The following is a 20,209-nucleotide window of genomic DNA, read 5'->3' on the forward strand; positions in this document are numbered from 1 at the left end:
TGCATACAAATCCATTCTTTCCCACTTTCAAGGTGATGATTTTACTATAATGTATCACTCTCAAGTCACTAGGTGGCAAACACTAACTATCCCATCAGAAAGCTTCAGAGCCTGAAGATTAAGTTATTCTTTGTGCTTACAAATGAATCAGCATACAAAGCCAGTTTTGGCTTCCTTACATCAAAGGGGTAGGAAGGGATGCAGCAACAGACTGGTCTCCCAGTTCATTCTGGTTTCTTTCAGAGATGAACAATACTTGATTTCATTGTCTCAAAACACAGCATCATCATCTTCAGTCCAAACTGACATCTCCCTTTAAGACAGAATCTGGCTGACTACACTCATTAGTTTTTAGAATAGACTCAATACAGGGGTGTTGTGCAGCTTCTGGCAATTGGGTTTTATGTTCCAGAACCTCAACTTCTTTCTACACAAGCTCATTTCTCTGATACTGAAGATGTGGTGAGGGGCAAACACGTCTCTCTGTGTTCACTTCCACTTCCCCAGTGCTTTGCTGGCATCACCAAAAATGACAAGAATTACTTGTTCTCTAGAAAGAACCTTTTCAACCTCTCCTGATAATCTGCTTAGCAAGGCCACAAGCTGGTTTGCCTTTGTCTGTACTGTAAAAGCAGTCGCTGGGAGTCACCTCTTACAGAGGCTTTTTTTGCATGGGTTTTTCAAGGATACGGTACAAAACAGCCTTTCACTTCCAAAACACAAAGGAGGAGTAAATAGTGCTCTTTAGGCCCCTCCTAAAGCACACTGAAGATTTGCCACAGCAAAAGACACCAAAGATCTGTTCCTCATCCTTCAAATTCTTTGGATCACTTCGCATTGGCAAAACCACATCTCTTCAAAGGAAAGCTCCGCACCAGAACTGAGTAAATTCATCTGAGGTTTTTACAGCTGCTCACAAAAGGAGTATTAAAGTAGGTTAAAGAAGGGCTTTTTGTCTTCTTTATTTCTTGTGCTTACTGTCTGGAATTAGCATAAGTGTTAGTGTACAGTCCAGGATTAATCTCCTCTCATTTGTTTGTGTTCTTTTCATTTTCTTAACCACCCGCTCAGTACAAGTCTATTCATAATCTGGGCCTCAAAGAATGCCCGATTTACATGGAAAAATGCACAACAAGACATAACAAGTGGGAGAGTCAGAAATGAGGCGAGAATTACATCGGCTGAAGGGGAGAGGTTTGTACCAAAGAACCTGCACAGGGCTGCAGCAATCAAAGGGGTGGTGGTGACTGGAGGAGACTAAAACATGTCTCTTGCTCAACACCAAGAACTACACAAAAGAAGGACAGAGAGAAGTGTTCACAGAAGAGAAATTGCTGCCATTTCATCACCAACAGATTGGGTGTTGAGAAGGAAAGGGGAAAATTACAGTTGCTGTAATAGAGACCAAGAAAAAAGTCGTAGAGGCAGGGGCATAAAGCTCACAGAAAGTTAGAGGAAAGGTAGCGTCCTCTGGTTCAGCCAGACCAAGTCCCAGGTGATTGTGAGGCATCCAGAAAACAACCTTTGGAAGACAGGGATCCACACAGACTGGGAATGCAGTGTCAGGACCAAACCATGTTTTAATTATTATCAATAGTCATCTAGTCTTGAAAACTAAGGAGTTATATATGGTCTTTCCACAACAGAACCTCCTTCAACACCTTACTGGAAATCCAGTGTAAAATATTCCATGCACTAGCAGAAAGAAAAGGTTTCTCTCTCTTCTTCAACCTGGATAAAAGTCGCAGACTGGGAAATCTCTGCAGGCAAATGTGATGTCTTTATAGCAATCTCACAATTACCTGTAGAGATTCTACAATCTGGCATCTTCGTGCACAGTAATTATAAAGTTTGCACTTCATGTTCTGCACCACTGCTGAGTTGAGCTGATTTCAGTCCAAATTGCCTCAACAGCATGGAGCTGACTGCAAGCTTTTTTCTTAATACTTTTCATGAGCCAAAAGTTGAAACCAAAAGCATAAAAACCACGTAAATTAACCTGCTGGACACTGGAAAATTACTGCTAACATCTGTATACTAAAGGGCAAAGTTGTTATAGGTTCTATTTCAACTATATGGGGTTAATATTCCAGTAGTAGGCTACACGTACTGTTAACTGAACCTGAATCACAGCTGGGTTTTCATGGGTTAGTTCATGCACTGCTGGATGGGTTCAGCTTCTTAAAAATGATGATGCTTTGAAGAGCTGTTGGGTTGATGAATGTCCTGAAATCCAGCTTTGGACACAGCAACAGCAAGAAGAAGTCACTTTGAAAGAAACAGCTCTGTTTCAGATAAGGGACTACCAATGCAGGCTTCATGAATGGAAAAAGGTTTTTTTCTTCACTTAAAATGTTCCTAGAACTAGCTGATATTTGGGAAGTTTTAGCTCATCTTACTTGAACGACATTCAACACATTCATAGTTGGACAAGTATTTATGATGGCTCAGGAAAGCAACAACTCTTGAATGTTCTTGAATCATCCTGCTCAGAAATGCATTCCCAAAAGCTTATGTGTGCACAGACATATCCCTATGCCATACATACACATGGCTTTATTGCCATCACTGTTCTCAGAAAGGTGATGACACCATGAGCTACACAGTGGAGCTGCAGAAAGGTTGTGCAGTTTTAGAAGGACAATGCAGATGAGAAATAAATAAAGAAAATAAATAAATAAATAAATAAATAAAGCTCACAGAAAGCTCACTGCACACATGTCCCGTTGGTGCTCCAGAGTTAATATAACACTGTACTGAATGGGCTCAGCTCACCTCCCAGTGACTGTACCAGCATTTGTGTCAACTTACTCCAGAAGACAGACGTCTGGAAAATTCACTCCACCTGAACAAAACCTATAAAAGCTGGATAGGAGGACAACTTGGCCTGAAAGGACATCGATGGTGATGCTGAGCTGTTTATGCAAGAAGAAAGCAGGATTGCAGCCTTTATCTGGGTTGCAAGTTAAATGAAGACTTTGATCTTCTTGGTTGATGCTATGCTAGAGGACTTCTAGACAACATTTATGACTTTGAAAACCCATCATATCCACTTGCAATCCTGCTGAGAAGTCAAATGCCTACCTGGGCTATAAGAATGTCACTTAGGTTTAACTTCAGCTACTGTGGAAAAAGAAAGCCAAAGTGCCTCTTCCTCTGATCTTGCTGTTTTGCTACTACTAGCTCCAGTGGAAAGGAGAAGCAGAGTGGATGTTGGTGTTTTCAGTGCAGGGCACTATTCCAGCAGGAGGGCACATAAAGCAAATACTACTTAGGTAGAAGAATGGTCAAGAGCAAGACGTGGAGGCAGGGAAAAGACATGGTTGGAGCTCTCATTGTAAATGTGTGATTCTCAGACATTTTATTACTTCCCCGTTGTACACCTCCTCTGTTCCCCCTATTTACAAGAGCTATGTACTTAGTCTGCACAACAGCCTGGCTATGTGACTCTCCAGTTCCCAGCACTTCCCAACAAACCACTATTCTTCCAGGAGAGTCATCACCTTTAGTCTAGATTGGAATGTACATAAAGACTGAAATTAAGGTATGAGTCTAATCTGTTCTTCTCAAGCAAGTGTTAACTGACAAATGATGAGGGCAAGCATGTGCAGCTACCATGATTACAGCTGATAACTGTGCGTGCAGCTACAATTGGCATGTCAGCATCTGCAAATAAAACCTGTGCTGTTATCCCAGAACAACTCCAAACAATGGCAAAGCCCCATTCATTTCAATATCATGATTGTTTCAACACAAGCCTTAAATATCAGTTCTGGGACTGGAGGCAGAATTGCAATTGGAACTGACACATTTTCCCCACTCAGACCCTTATAAATTATCCTTACTTTTATTACGTTGTCTACTATGTCTTCACAGACTCTTTTAATAAGCCATAAAATGTGTTGGGCAATAAAAACATCAGTTACTTTGTATGATTCTTAAAAAAATGATCTAACTATTCCACACTAGCATTTTAAATCCATCTTCAATTATTCAGTCAGCCCAAGCCCTGCAGAGATGTCAATATAGTGCAATGTATATCCAAAAATGCTGTTGATGAATAACATGCAGCCTCCCCATCCATTCAGATTCAGAAAGAAATGCATCAAAGAGGAGCTACGCTGACAAATCCAGCCCTGAGAAAGAAACCAAAGCCTGATTCCAAGAACTGACTCAAATGGACGCTACCATCACTTTGGGCTAATCTAAAGTTTTAACCCCTTGATTCTTTTCATACCATTTATTTTGTTACTGTTCTGATTAAGAGGCTTTTGGGGTTCATCTGGTATTTTTAAGTTGCTGACATCACCCTAAATACTTCTCATCTTGTTGTGCTGCCAGCAGTACCTATGCTTTCACACCTTTACCCTCAGAACACTGCCATTGTAGCAACTGAAATCACACACATGAAAGAGAAAAGCAAGTTTTTCTGCAGGTTTCCAGATCTTATCATAAAACTGGAGTAATAATGCCAATAATGTACATTTATTGTGTTCTGGATAAAATCTGGGGGAAATCAAACCAAGCTTTCACACTGTCTGGATTCTCACGCTCTGGATTCCTCCCAAAGCCTTTCACCCTCACTCTAATGACCTCTTTCCATCTACCTGTTTATTAGCACATATTTTTAAGCAAGACATAAAGTTTTGTCAGCCAGCACTAAAGCTATGGAGCTGTTTTGAGCCCATCATGAGGAAAGAGTAGAAAATGAAATGGAACAGATTTAAAAATCCCTTTTTGCAAAAAAAAAAAAAGAAAGCAAATTCTTAAAGACTTGCCACTGGTAAGGGTAATGGATGAACTGATAATACCGCTCTTCTGAAGCTGCACCCGGTCAACATCGTGATGACCACCACCAAGTACCAGGGATCTCTTTTCCTGTAGAGTGCCCACATTTCAATACTGACTATCTATTATTTATTGGTTTACTATTAGCAGCACACAGAACTGGATCTCCATTTACTATTTATCCAACTCCAAATGTAAGCAAAACCTTCCTTGTATCTGGACTTCTCATTAGACATTTTCACTGCAAGTTGCAATACAAAAAATATTGAAGCCTGGTCATTCGATCTTTGAGTTGCAGGTTCTAAACTCTTTTAGACACTCTTACGCTCATTTCACAACCTTATTACATCCACACATAAAGAGAAGAGAAGGCTATGTCAAAAGATCATCAAGGTTGAAGAATCAAGCAGTTAAAGATTAGGAAGTGCCAGAGTGAAGGTTGCCTGTGTGAGATAACTCTGTCCCCTCTGTGCCTTTGCAGTGTCAGATTTTAAATTACAGGATTACATGTGTTAGAGCAAGATAAATGTTATTCTACCATAAGGTTTTCGTGCACCATAGAAAAGTGAGAGGATCCCAGTCTTTCAGGATCTTGGAACACTTTCTCCCTCATAGAGAAGCTAGGAGGCAGAAAATGGAAAATGTGTGTTTAACCTTGGAAAGACATCTAACCTCTGCAGGTACCTTCTGTATGTAACATTAACCTATATTTACACCATGTTGTAGTAATGCTTGCCTAAATTCCTACCTAGAAGTGGTCTCCTCCTGTTCCTTTGGAGCTTTTCCTTACATGAAAGATCTACAGACACACATTTGAAAGCCTAAATGGTCCACACTGAATCATGATCTAACAGCCACCCTCCATCCACTGCTATTTGACTATGATTTCAGTGCCATGTCAAAGCTGTCTCTGCAGGATAGTGAGCACTGCACACAGGGATGCAAGAAGAGGAGCTACAAGAATTTACCCACATGGTTTTAACTCTTCTGTCATCAATGGAAAACAGTTTAAGTACTACAGAAGAAACACAAAGAAATCAGAATTCTCAGTAGTGTTGTGTTTAGTCACCTGCTATACAAGAAACGACAGCAGAGATATGCCTTCTGGCTCTTATGCTTCTCCTTTAGCCACAAGTTTTCCTCCACTTCCACAGATCTACCACAGATGAGGAAGTTTGCTCAGGCCTGTATTCGTCTGAAACTTTGTTTGGGACTTTCTGTATCACCTGATGCCTTCTTTTGTCCAGCAAATACTATTGAACTGGCTGAGCAAACATAATCAGATCTACTGCTAAGCCTGCCCCGGGTTTGTTCCAGTGGAAGCTGTTTTCTCTGAGGATTTCTGAGTTGCTCCCCTGCCAGCATGCTCCGAGCCTGCACAAAGCATAGAGAAAAAGCAACACAGCTTTACACCGCTGAAGGTACAGGCTGTACGCTGTGGGCCTCAAGGTAAGGAAAGCAGCTCAAGCTTGCAAAAGCATCTGATCCAATCACATACCCTGTTGCTTGCCAGAGGGCATGTGCAGGGGAAAGATTCCTTCAGGAACTGCCTGTGGACATGGAGTCTGTCCTCCATCAGCCAGAGGATGCTATCACCACAGAGGAGCAATCCCATGGAGCAGATGTGGTGTGGAATGGTGTCAGTGCTGCTGCTTCACCCACTCTGCAGCCCTTCTCAGTGCACTGCAGCCCCAGGGATGGGCTGGGGTAGGGTGACCCTCATTGTCTTTATGATACCATGAGCAAAATATTGCCCATAAGGCCTGCAGGGAGAAAAGCAGTTCACTGTCCTTGCTATCATGTTCTGCTGGTGGAAGCAAACCATGATGAAATATGAAGTGAATGATCTTGTTTATCATGTTCTGCAGGTAATCAGTTCTAGGAGACAAGCTTATATGTGACTTCATCCTTCAGAAAACTTCCTTACAGCTATTTTCTGAACACTCTCTCAATATCTACTTCTAATTTCATCAAATGTCTCCAGTACATCCAACGTCTTTGATTCTTGCCTGTTCTCCTGCACAGTTCTGCCATCTTATTTCTAAACATAGGAGATTTACTGACAGAGCTCCATAAGGAACAAACACAAGAGCAGTTCTCTGCTCAGATAGGCTTCCCTGGTTTGAAAGCCCTGATGAGCAGAGTTACAGGAGCACGGAAGGAGGTAAGTGCGAGGAGCTGAAGAAACATGCACAGCATTTTTCCATGCTTTACATAAATGCTTTTGCTCACAAGTTAGAATTCCCTTGAATTTCTATTTTATTATAGTCCCCATTATATACAAGAGAAGCCAAATAAGCAGAGGCTGAACCAGAAAGAACAAGTCTGCTTTATCAGTTTACACGCAGATTGGGGCATGCCAAAGATCACCAAATAAACCAGTTCTCAGTTCAACAAATGGAGTTGCTTAATAATACTTCTCTCAGAGAAGATGCACGGAGACCCTAAATGTTTTAATGACAGATCTTCACAGTTCCAGGTGTTGTCTGTGGAATTATGCAATTTTTTCCTGTGTAGGACATTCAGGGAAGGAGCTTAGCTGACATGAATCCACTTGCAGGCCTAACCTGGACGGCTGTGAATTGGCTTAATCTCAGCTGGCAACTGTGAGCAGTTTGTAACTCTCTCACAGTTGTACCTGGGATTATGCTAAACACAGCAATTTCTTTGCTCTAATGGATTAGCAGACCTGTGTGGCACCTAAATCGCACAACCAAGAGATACTGCTGCAGTACACAAAATCCAAACACACCATGCACGCAAGATGAACCTCATGGTTTACTCAAACCATTAAGTACACTGAGCTCCAGACCTTGCTTTGGTAACTCCTACCCTCCCCACTTCACCACTGCAGCACAGTATCTGTGTTAACTGGGTTAACAAATTTTTCTGGCATCACATTTCATTTCAACCCCACTGAGCATGTTACTGGTAAAAATACCTTCTGAAAAGACTGCGCTAGCACCAACCTGTGGGGCAGGCAATGGCTCTTCTGTGTTTAATCCTTCACATCTTTTTCAGATGAACAAAGTTCTGTGCCCAGACTTTGCACTTCATCCACGTCTTGTCACAGGTTCAAAGATCCATGTTCTGCCATAACCACCATCTACACTGAATGTTCCATTACCCAAAACAACTGCAATCAGTTTTTCCCACATTTATGATCTTGATAATGTCCCAGCTCAAACCACTTAGGATCCTTGTAACTTTTTAAAGCTGAAGTTCACATGCTGGAGAGGAACAGATGATTACCTCCCATTTCAAGAAACACTGTTATCGTATTTATGCTGTCATATTTATGGTACCAAGCATTAGTGTGATGTGTGGAAAGTGAGATGTAAAACTTCCTTTATGGAGTTCTCATTTCACTCTAGCTTGCCTTTAAAATGTAATTAGAGATACCATTATAAATAAGGAATTAAAGCAGTATCTGCTGTCTCTAAATCAACCCCATTAATCTAAGAAATCATCACAGTGCCACTATAAAGTCACCATTGACTCTAGCTGGATATCAAAGATGATTTAAGTTTGCAAGCTACCAAGTAATCAAACACAAATCCTGTTATGCTGAACCTCAGATTCAGTGTCATGTTAAGCAGAGACACTCCAAATGCCATTCACATATTTTCCTAAGCTGTTAAGCTCCTTAGCCACAGTTTATAATATTATCATTCATATTTACAGTGCTTGCAACTTACAGCCCAGCCTAAAGATACAAAAACCAGTGCAAGGTTCCCATTAACATTAGATGGCTTTAGTCAGCCTATGGATACCCAGCAGAAAGGGGTATTATATACCTGCACATAATTATATTCATTTCCACACAGTTTTATGGCTCAAAGCTCCAGATGGCCAATCCTTAAGGACATCTCCCTCAGTTTTATTTCTGTGTGAGGTTTCAGGGAGAATCTGTAGTCTGCCAAGGAGTATTGTCTCCTTAAGAGATGTCCCACTAAGGATGAAAGGAACCTGACAAAAGATGGCTCACTGATGTGCAGAAGTTGGTGCTCAGGAAAACACGGGTATGACACAAGTTCCTTTTAGTCCTGAAAAAGTAAAGAAGAAAATCATTCTGAGATGAAAACACCCTATCTGGAAGAGCCTTGGTGGAATGATGCTATTTCTTCCTCATAACTGCTAATAGAAGTACCTCTGATGTAAAAGTGTTCCTGATGTCTATATGGACTCAGTTATCACACTCTTCAGTCAGCAGATGTCACCAGATATGGTTTGTTTTCCCCTACAAAATGTTCTTTACTGTCCACCATTCATTGTAAGCATTTTCCTTCCACACCCAAAGTCCAAGTTCATTGAATTATCTAGATCACTGTGGGATACAGAAGGCAGAATATTTTAAGACAGACCTAGCAGTCTGCATGGCATCTGTGCCACGGAAGCAGGAACAAAATGAGTTACAAGCTTTTATATATATGCTCCTGGATCTATGGACTGACACTCTTAATAGCTGACAAGAACAGATCACAACCTGAAGATGCATTTCAGGCTCATTTTGCTGATTCTTACAAATAGATTTGGAGGTATTAGAAAAAAATAACAAAACATTTGGTGGCTAAACATGGCTTTTGGTCAAATGTTTGACTACTGTTCAATCAGGCCTCATTTTCAGCCTTGAAACTCAGGAGACACTGATTTTAACTAGAAAATAATTAACTACATCTTGGAACTGATCTGTGGTGTGACAAAGCATAAAATCCACTCTGAACGGGGCAGAGTGGGAAGAGTTGGCAGATCAGAGGCACAGGGACGATGTTGATATGTCAGCCTCTGTTGTGGTATATTACAGGGAGCTCTAACCTGACTGACCCTCCCTATCAGGGTAACAGAAATACAAACCCGACTATCTCCAAAATCACCGACCTCACTCATACCAACAGAAGTGGGTGAAAGCAGAAATCTTGGTATCTGAGGGCTATAATGAGCTCCTAAAACACTCCTTATATTGTGTGTGTTTCTCAGTATAGTAACATCTACAACAAATGGGCAGACATATCTGGCACACACTTATCCAGAGGAAATATAGAGGCTCCTTAGCAAGGCTCAGGTCTGAAATGAGATTATCCCTTTCAAATGTAGTGGTTTTTCTAGATCCAGAAAATGGGTGAGAAGTAGGACAGTAACATTAGGTCTGTAGTTCCCAGTGCCAAATGCTGCACACAGAAAGCCAATACACTCTGGCATAAGGTTATAGTCCCTCATGAATTTCACAACTCAAACACTTGGTGAATGTGCAGGCTCACCCTGCTGCAAGCCTGCATCCTTTCCTGCAGTTTGAGAAGCAGAATACATTTGCTGACTAACTTGTATTAAACTATTCAACCAACCAACCACAGTTTTTAGTGACGTAAAACTTGTGCAAGATGCACAATGCTCTCAAGAGTGCTACCTAGAATGATTCTTGGTAATACTTAATTCTTGGATGGAAGGCATAAATTTCCTACTATCCTGACTGGTGCAACTGAGCAGTTTTCTTCCTCGTACACTGGTCAATATCTGAAGTTTAAGATTTAAAGAAAAGATATTAAATGGGAACACTGCAAGGCTAAAAATTAGGATGCAACCAAAACCACTGCAGAGTTTTTGATGTCGCAGATACTGCATCAGGAACTGATTGGATAATAATCAGTCACCATCAGTTCCTAATGCATTGCCTTCAGCATCTAAACAAGCATCTCGGAGGTTCCAACATGAAAAGCTGCAATATTGCAATGAGGTATGTGCTAAATGTCCACCTACCAACAACTTGGCAGCTCTCTCACAACCAGTATTAACTTCAGAGGGAAATCTAAAGGTACTAGTGCTGTTCAGTGGGACACCTCACTCCCTTCCACATAAGGGCAGTGCAATTAGAACCGGATTGGAAAGGCAAGGAAGAGACTGGTCTTGCTTGAGGTGGTTACCTCAACAGTGTATTTCTCTTCATATTTATAAGCCATACCCAAAATATAAAGTTAGTGACAACAACAGTCACTCATAATATACCTTATTTAAAAGTGCTGCGGAATTATTTACACCTGTTTTGAATTATTATTATATATGCACAAAATATGCATACTGATGTATGAGACCAAATGAAAAAGTAGAGAGAGGAATCTTTTCTTCACTGACGAAACAAAAGCCACGCTGCACTGGAACACAGCAAAGCACAATTCCCTCAGGAACTGAATGAACTATATCCAATCTTAATAGCATGTGACATCTGGGTAAGTAATAGGCCACTTATTAAATATTGAGTTGTCAGATCTTAGCAGCTCCGTGGGTTCTTGCATCCTCAAAAGTAATCTGAGCCTTGACTTGGACCCCACCTGAAGAACACAGCCCTCACAACACAGTTCCTGTTAACACCACGACTTGTCAGCTGAGCACTGGCTCAGAGCAAGGCATCCAGACCCTCCAATACATCCATGGATATGTTGGAGGTCTCGTATCTCTATCTTGAGCGTATGTCATGCCACATGAAATTGTGATCACCAACCTACAGCAGGAAGTGGATAAAGTGAAGCAGGAAGATGTACAGCAGGGTACATCTGTCAGTGAACTTACATGTATTAACTGCTCACAGAGGTAACCTAGCAAACCTCACCTGCACTCTGACAGGAAGAACTTCACCTCCATAGTTCTCTGAGGGGAAAGTGGATGCCTAAGAACTTAATTATGATACAACAGTCAATTGACATTGCTTATTCATTAATCTTATTCAGACCTGAAGCTCAAAGACTTTAAATGCAACTTCCTGGCTGTCTCCTCATGAGTTTTATCCGTTTTTTCTACTTAGAGATTAGCTTGGCCACAGACTTTGAATAAGAACAGGGATCTAGAACTCAGCTCAGTCCCTACAAATGGTAGGTGTTTTATCACCCAAAGGTGTGTTTCATTATGTTACATTGGTAGGAAGCAAAATCTATATTCAAATCCTCAATCCAGAATCCATGTATTCAGAGATGAGAAGTGCTGGCACAGCTCCACAGGTTAAATCCTCAGAGGGAACCGTTCCACAGAGAGAGAAATCTGCATAGCACAGCAGCAGTCTAACGGCGTCTTCGTGCATGCAGAGACACGGAGTACCTTCGGAAAGGCAGGAAACATGGCTTGTGGCAAGAGTAATTTTAGGAGTAAGACAAGAAGCCTGAGTAAGCAGATGTTGTCTGCAAGGTCAGAAAGGTAAGTGCCAGTTTCGCAACACTGCAGTTTATGCAGTGACACAGAACTTATTCCAGCCCCTCAGGGAACCAGCATCACTTGTGTTGGTTTGTAGCTGGGATCAGATTCAACTGTGGCCTACAGTCTCCTCCCTTCATGCAGATCCCAGATTCCTGCACATGGAGATGGCGCTCAGGTTCTGAAGGAACAGGCTGAAAGAAACCAAAGCAGTTCCTTAGCTTTTTTGTTCCCTTTCCTGGGCAAATATTTCAAGCCTACCAAGGCTTAAACCCACTGTCCTTTCATGTATATTCTCCCTATTGGCTATCTTTGTTTTAAAACACTTGTGTTCAAGGGCAAATAAACCAAACATTTCCATTTATTACTTCCTTTTGACCTTTTCTAGCATCAAAAAAGTATCCAGTACATCATGCATGAGTGAGTGGCATAGTTCCACGGGCCAAGCATACACAAAATGTGAGAAATAAGCGCTGCAGAAAGGAGCTAGCAATGAAAGGATGAAATAATTAGTAGTAATAATTAATAGTTATATATGCATTAAGTATTTTATCTGGAGAGGGGAGAAATGGGTCCCTTTTATTATGCTTATTGACTCACAAGCTATTTTTGCAGGAGATACACTAACCTGGGCAGCTGGCAACATGCGGACACAGGAGCAGAAATGATCTATCACCACACACACGTGCAGGATTACATGACAGACACTGGAGTAGGTGTTGTGGCCATTTTAGCAGCTTCCCCCATGTCCATACATCAAAGGGCACAGGTATATTTGAGACATTAGAAAGAACTGAGCTGTCTGTAATCAGCAATGCCTGGTGCCACTCACGCTCCAAGCTCATGGCACACAGTTACAGACCTCTCTTGTCAAAGACTGTCATTTAAACAGAGGCTGTGCCAACCCTAACCAGTAAGAGTCCATCCTGCTCAGAAATGTTACAGCCACAAAGCACACAGCTGGTTTTCCTAGTTCTATAAAGCCACTTTTCCTTTCCTTTGGTCAATCTTTAACAAAACTTGTATTTTTAAACAAGCCATAAACTTCAGTTTTGCTAAATGTGAATGCACTCTGTGAACTTTGTGGCCATATAGCCACAAAGTAGGGAAACGTGGGGGGAAAGAGAGAGAGAGCTCTGACAACAAAAGCTGAAAAAGTTATTAGTCCTTCAAGGTTTTATCTTCATTTACTAGACTTCAAGGCAACTACATCCCTTGACAGTAGATCTGAAGTGCTCTGAAACCCTAGTGATATGGGGCTGTTAACATCAAGTTATCTGTGCAGTGCAACGTGCAGTTCCTATACTCTAGACTTCCCAGTACTGGGGAGTGGGACTGGCAGATCCTTTCCTTTGGTCCCAAATATCCACCAAGGAATCAGCCTGGTATTACAGGTACCTTCAGATCCTGGTCAGCCTAAAGAGAAATTCCGTGAGAGAGCAAATGGGTGGGAAGACTGAAGGGAGCTGATGTCACTGAGCTCATACTGTAATCTAATTCTAGATTGTTTAGGCCTCCCATCTCTCATCCTCTTCTTCTCTTCCTGTTTCTAGGAAAGAAAATAGCCTCCACCCTGCTAATGATCCCTCAGGGGAGGCAGCATCAAGAGGCAACACTTGCTGCAGCAGAGAAAAGCCACGGCTGCTGCTGCACACAGCATCAGGCTGAGAGCATCCACAGCCTGAAGAGAGCAACTGATCTAAGTGGGTGAGGAAGGAAGCCTCCCCCATGGGAACTCAGCTGTTCAGGGAGGGAGGGGAACAGCTTTACAGTGAAAACAAACCACAGAGCTTCTCAGAACCCTAATAATGTCTATGCATTCCCCAGAGAGGATTTGCAGAAAGACAGAACAAACATACTTAACAGAAAGATGCACGGTTGGAAACATCACTTAAGCATGACGTTTCACAGTGTAAACACAGGGCAGAGGGCTTGAGAAGGTCTCACTCTGCGTCCCCACCAGCAGCCACTGATGGACTCCTCTCACTTTGCCTTTCAGCACTTCTTTGCCTCCCTCCTCTCTGCTGAATGCTTAGGGCCAGCTCCTGAGCTCCCTCACTGAAGCTCCTGGAAACACAAGGAAGCAAAAAGGGACCATCTACTCTTCTTCCATTACTCCTTTTCCTCCCCTTTCTCATTTCAATGTCAGTTCAGCTACTGTCCCATCAGCCTGCAGTGACAGCCACCAAAAAACAGCATTAACTGTGTTTCTCCTTACTTACCTTTATCTCACTGCCAAGAGAGTATCCAGTACTACTTGCCCTAGGAAACCTTTTTCTCAGAGGGAGAGAGAGCCTTTCCATTACTTGCTCCCACTCCCTGGGTCAGCCTTTGCCAGGGGACAGCAAGCAAATGTGATGCTTCACCAGGTTTGTTAATCACAGGGCACCACATTCGTTTGTGACAGGTATGACCTGGGAGCAAAATGAAGAGGGAAGGAGGAGGAAGTATTTGGTAACCCAGTAATTCCACACTAATGTGTTGAATCTCCCACTCTGCTCCCACTGCTTTTGGAGGCAATAAAATCCAGGCTGGAATTTCTTAGGAATCTATACAAACATAAAATGAGGCACTTATTGTAGGCATGTGTTCCCTACAATAAAAACTACTGCAGTGGTGTCAGACCAAAGATCCAGCTAATTCACCTGTCAGTAACTAAAACAAGGTGCAGGAACAAGATAAACACAGTGGTACTTTCCCAGTGCTCTTCCAAGCTCCAAGAATTTGTGGCTGGTGAACTCCCCAAGACATACATTCCCATTTAGCATCCCTAACAAGCCTATTTCTCATGAACTATCTTGTATGTCTTTAAACCCATGTAAGCTGCAGCATTCACAGTATCAAGTCAAGGAGTTTCACAGTTTAACTCTACATAGTAATGATGAATCGCTTCATTTTGTACCTCTGCTCAGTAGAGTTTCTTTCAAGCATATATATCAAAAACAGTGCTTGTTCCTAAAACTCTGTGTAGATTTTACCACACTATTCCACAATTCCCACTGGAAACAGGAGAAAGAACAAACAAACAGAAAAGCATAGGGATAAGCAGCAGCCCAGGCAATGAGCAAAGAAAAGGTGACTTTCAAACAGGTCACTGTATCAAAAAAGAGAATCTGTAATTCCTACTTTAAGGACACAGAGAAGCCTTCCAGAGAAGTTTACACATCTCTTGAATTTCTGCCCAAGTATCTTAGCAAGTAGAAAGATGTTTTAAATGACAGGCCCCTCTCTCTCCTGACCACATACTTGGAGATGTTATGATGCCATATTTATTCCATCAGGCTCATGACATAAGTTACACCCAAGAACTGTGCTCCAGAGATGCCCATTTCACAGCAGGGTATGAGTAACTAGCACGGAGGTCCTCAGCCTCCCTAGTTTTGGTCAATCCACCTCCCACTTGGACCATTTCTCAGCACAGGCAGGGAAGGAGCACAAAGCTGTCCACCCTTTTGGATGACTCTTCAGTCCTGATGGAGCAACAGCCTGGGGCACAGGCTGCTGTAAGCCACCCACACACATAGGTTAATGCACTTCTTGATGATTCATAAACCCAAATCTAACAGCAGAATCAGGCCTTTTGCTCATTATCCTGGAATGAAACATCAGCTCACATTTTTTACAGATGACTGTCAAGGCAAAACCCTGGATTGAAAAGTCCTGCTTATCTAAAATGATTTTCAGCTACACCCTTTAAGGCAAAGCCATGGCTATTAAAAGAAAGAGAGAAAATCCCAGAATCATAATCCTGGAACATTCAGCTGTGCACTGTCCTCTGTGCAGTCCGTTATGTCTAGATTTTGCAGGGATCCTCTGTACAGCAAATGCTATCACTGTGCAACATAATCCCTACTCACTGTGGACTACTTAAGGATGTATCTGTATAGTCTTTACTGCAAATTCTTCTGCTTTTGTGCGTTCTTGCTGAGTCTGTAATAACATTGCTTTGACGTTTAATTACTCTCAACAGTTGCAATCATTATAGTTGAGAGAGATATATATACTTGTATATATACAATAAGTTTGTAAAGTGGGACTTAACTTCAATCAAAAAGGGAAAACATGAGGCAAGTTTTATCCACTGATAGCTTTGACTAAATCAACTTTAGTGTCATGCACATCAAGTCCAACACTCAAATCACTGGAGAGCTGTCTTCCTGCTCCTTTCAGCAAATTCTATTCACTCACTAACTACGAAGGACAGGAAGAGTTGCCAGTCAAGAGAGGAGGATGCTGAACATTCACAACTGCTGGTTAATTTACTACTAATATAATGGAAAAAAGATGTGCAGAGCAGCCACCCAGGAGACGAGGTCACTGCCCACAACGTTTGGAAGAAGGAGTTACATCAGAAGACGGCCACAGAAGGTTACAGTGGCACACAGCTCAACAAATGCAATGCACAGAGCCACAATAAGTGAGCCTGCGGACACAGAAAAACTGCTCTGCCATAAAGATATATTGCCACATTCCCTGTTTTAGAGGAAGGGGAAAGATTAACAACCTGTGTGTCAGCTAGCAGAGGACAGCTCTTTATGAGGGAAGCATTTCCAGAAGATTTTATGTGATCAATCATTTTCTTTGCTTTCCCCACAATCCTGCGATATCCTTGGAGCTGCACTGCTCTTACCTGCAAGAACACAAAGGCAGACACTGGAAACGCAGATCCAACCAGCAGTCTCCTTTCTGATCTTTACCATTGTTTGCCTGATGACATAAGCACAGGTTTAGGTAATAATGTACTTAGAAAAACATGTGTGCGTGGCAGCGTGGAACTCCAACAGTGCCTTTGGCAGTGTGCAGTGTAACCACACCGTGGCACACGCCTCATGGAGCCAACAGCAAACACAAAACTAGACACTTCCCAGTTCTGCAACTGTGTTTGCTCAGGCGTCCACCTATACTCTGAAAGCATCATTTGCTCAGTGAGCACACACCAGCACACAGGACCACAGGATTTATTTTAGCCGTCATATTTAGTAAGATAAAGGAAATCATTTTTTATGACATAGGACACAAATCTTTCTCAGGCACTGCAGGTGCTGACAGACGCAGAGATGCATCCCAGCACTTCTTTGTTTTAAGTAGTCAGATCAGGAATGCTGTTCCATGTCACAGAAGGCTCTAAATCCTTAGCCTGTAGGAAGATTTTTCCAGATATAAATAACATCCTGTTTTGATCAATTTTTCATACTCTGTCTATAAGTTTCTTATTTTCATTTTCCAGTCTATTCTGGCAGCCACATTATTTCTATGTATGTAACAAACTCTACTGGTTCACATCAATTTATACTGTATATGAACACTTATGTACATAACCACACACACAAAAAACGGTGTTGAATGTTAAAGCTCTTAAGTCCAGACTCCGAGTTTCATGAAAGAACAAGATGCAACTTACACAGTTTTACACACTTAAATAAACAGCTGTTTCTACCTCCTGATGGTGTCTACAGAATAGGAAGGGAAAAGGCATCAAGATTACGTAGGATCCTTAGATCCAAGCTGTTTTGTAACATAGCATGTGCTGTCCATAAGAAAAGTTCAGCATCTTTCTATTTCTTTTGCTAGAGATCCTTCAAATGTCAGCTCTGATGAGGAAACTGGAGTGTTACTTCTTCCTAAAAGCAGTACTGCAGTTAATAAGTAACTTCTGAAATTTGTGAGACAAAACATCAGGGTAGCACACGTTTTGACCCAATTTACCCTAACCTTATAAAACTGAAAATCCCCCCCCTCTTTGCCACCTAAATACAACACATCTGCTCTCACCAGAGGAAAACCTTCTGACAAAAGCTACAAACTTCTGTTATCTACATCCTTCTGTAGAAACCTCACAGAATTGATATTCTCATTCACAGATAACGACTTTTATATTTCCATTCTGCCACATCAAGAAATCACTGAGAGGTTTCAAAACTTGCCAGTTGAGAGGCAGAATTTATTGTCTCCATGAATCACAGTTTCAGGCTCCAATAAAAGTAAAGGTCATTTAACGGTGTGATAGCTTATACCCCATCCCTGAAGCCCGAGGATCACGACAGCAGCATCTCCTATGCTAAATCAACAGGAGGGGAAGTCTCAAAACCGTTCTGTCCAGAGACCATCAGGTTTACAAGCTCTGCTGAGAAACCGTCAGCACTGCAAATTCCCCAAGTGCTGCTTATGCACTGTGCTGGCTGAGCCTGTAACCACCAACAACTCCAGCTGTTTGTGCCAAAGTCCTTTACGTAGATGCACAATTGGAACTTGTGAATTACATGGAGAAACAGCTAAAGCTCAGGAAACTCCAAAACACTTCTCATTTGACCAGTGTGGCCAGCAGGGTTGTAATTTCTGTGAATCCAGTATGTGGGGTTCTTGGAACTTATCAGCTCTGTTGGCAAAGCAGTCACAGCTTGTAACGTCCATGGGGGCAGGAATGAGGTTCAAGGAACTTACAAGCTCCCCAGGGCAGCTGGAGGAACTTGCAAACTCAGTTAGACAGATACCTGGTGTTTGTGGAGACCTGCCAAGCCTGTGCAGGAAACAAATCACAGCCCATGACGCTGACAGTTCTTTCCCTGCTGGAACCCACAGCGAGGTCCCCTGCAGAGGTGCTACCCCCCACTGAATGCCTGAACGAGATTGTGTCTTTCCTTGGAATTTAAGCTATATTCTTGGCTGTGTATCTACAGGGCAATATGAGCTTCCCTAGAGATTCTGCATCTTCTACCATATGCCTGAAGGATACTGTGAGTGTTGTTCTCATGCAAATGAACCTCCATAGGTAGTCTGGTGAAGATATAATCTGCATCAAGTATCTCACACAAAGCAAAACAGGCATCAGAGGAGCCAGCAATTGCTTCATGTTCCAGCCTCAGAGCAGTTCTGGAAAGCTTGATGAAAGGTGAAGATGTTCCTAAGCACAAAGCAGTTGTTTGCTCCTCTGTTGACTGTTTTGCTTTGTTTCAGATATCCTAAACTACTTTCTTAACTCTCATCAATGACAAGCATTGAAGCACAGTAACAGAAGGGGAATACTGAACACGAGGGTGGCAAGTAGGGGTGTCCCTGCACATGGCAGGGGGGTTGGAACTAGATGATCTTAAGGTCCTTTCCGACCCTAACTATTGTATTCTATGATTCTATGATAAGTAGCTATGTATGGGTGATGGCAACAGATGTGAAAAGCAAGGAAAGCAATACCTACTCCTGAATATGTTGCATTGTGAGATGGGAAACAAAATATCCCACATGAAGCGACAGAGGTAATTCAATATTATCGAATTACTATTTCACTATAGCTCCAAAGCATGTGTACCAGCTTCAGCTGCTATGTGCTTGAGCCTAACCTAAGCACAGAGACTGGTAAGTTTTAAAGACTCAGGCTGTTAATATAAGAATATGACATCTGCATCAGTATAGTGCACATGAATTAACAGATACTCTACTTTCTGATCATTACCGCAGAGTCTAACTGGACTTAGTTATCCCTAGAAGTGTCCATCCCATGTCTGCCTCTAAGTGTCTGGAAAATCACTAAGTAGCTTCTGTGGAGCATCTGCATCTCCCCACATCAAAAATCAGTGTTAGATACTACCATCATCCTCTTCAATCAGATTCAGGACTGAGCCAAGATGTCCATTCTTACATTAAAGCAAGAGAGTAGCCCTTGGAGGGCACAGTCACAGACACTAGTCAACATCAGCCCACTGAAGAAGAGATTTTGCCTCATTTGCAGTGATTTAGAGAAGATCAGGACTTTCCGGAGAGTTCTTTGGCTGTGGCCTCCACCACCACACTCTGACTTCCAGTTACACAGCTCCATTAGACGCACATTACAAGGGATCCTTTTAGCTCTGAATCCCAGATATAACCTGGAGCAACACCATCTTTAGTAATTATAGTTCACAACATGCGGGAAGGAGTAGCCCCATTGAGCTACCTAATCCTTCAGCTTTCTCCAAATCTGCTTTGTGTAGCTCAGCACAGAGAAGCCTCTACAGAACCCATGGAGACAAAGAGAGCAGAGGCCCTTACACAGCTGCATGTACTCTTTCTGTGTGTAGGCATGTATGCATGTGCTTCTCACAATGTGTACATGTAGGTTCACAGGTCTGTCCATGTCTTCAGGACTTCTGCATCCAGAAAACTGATTTTTGCCTTCTAAGCATTGCATTCATTCAGAGGAAAACAAAAGAGGCTGTAGGAAACATGAATAAGAGGGAAATGTACCCAATAAGTGTGGAGAAAGGAAAATATA

This window comes from Psittacula echo (assembly GCF_963264785.1).
Source record: "Psittacula echo genome assembly, chromosome: 4".
In the NCBI taxonomy this organism is placed as follows: Eukaryota; Metazoa; Chordata; class Aves; order Psittaciformes; family Psittacidae; genus Psittacula; species Psittacula echo.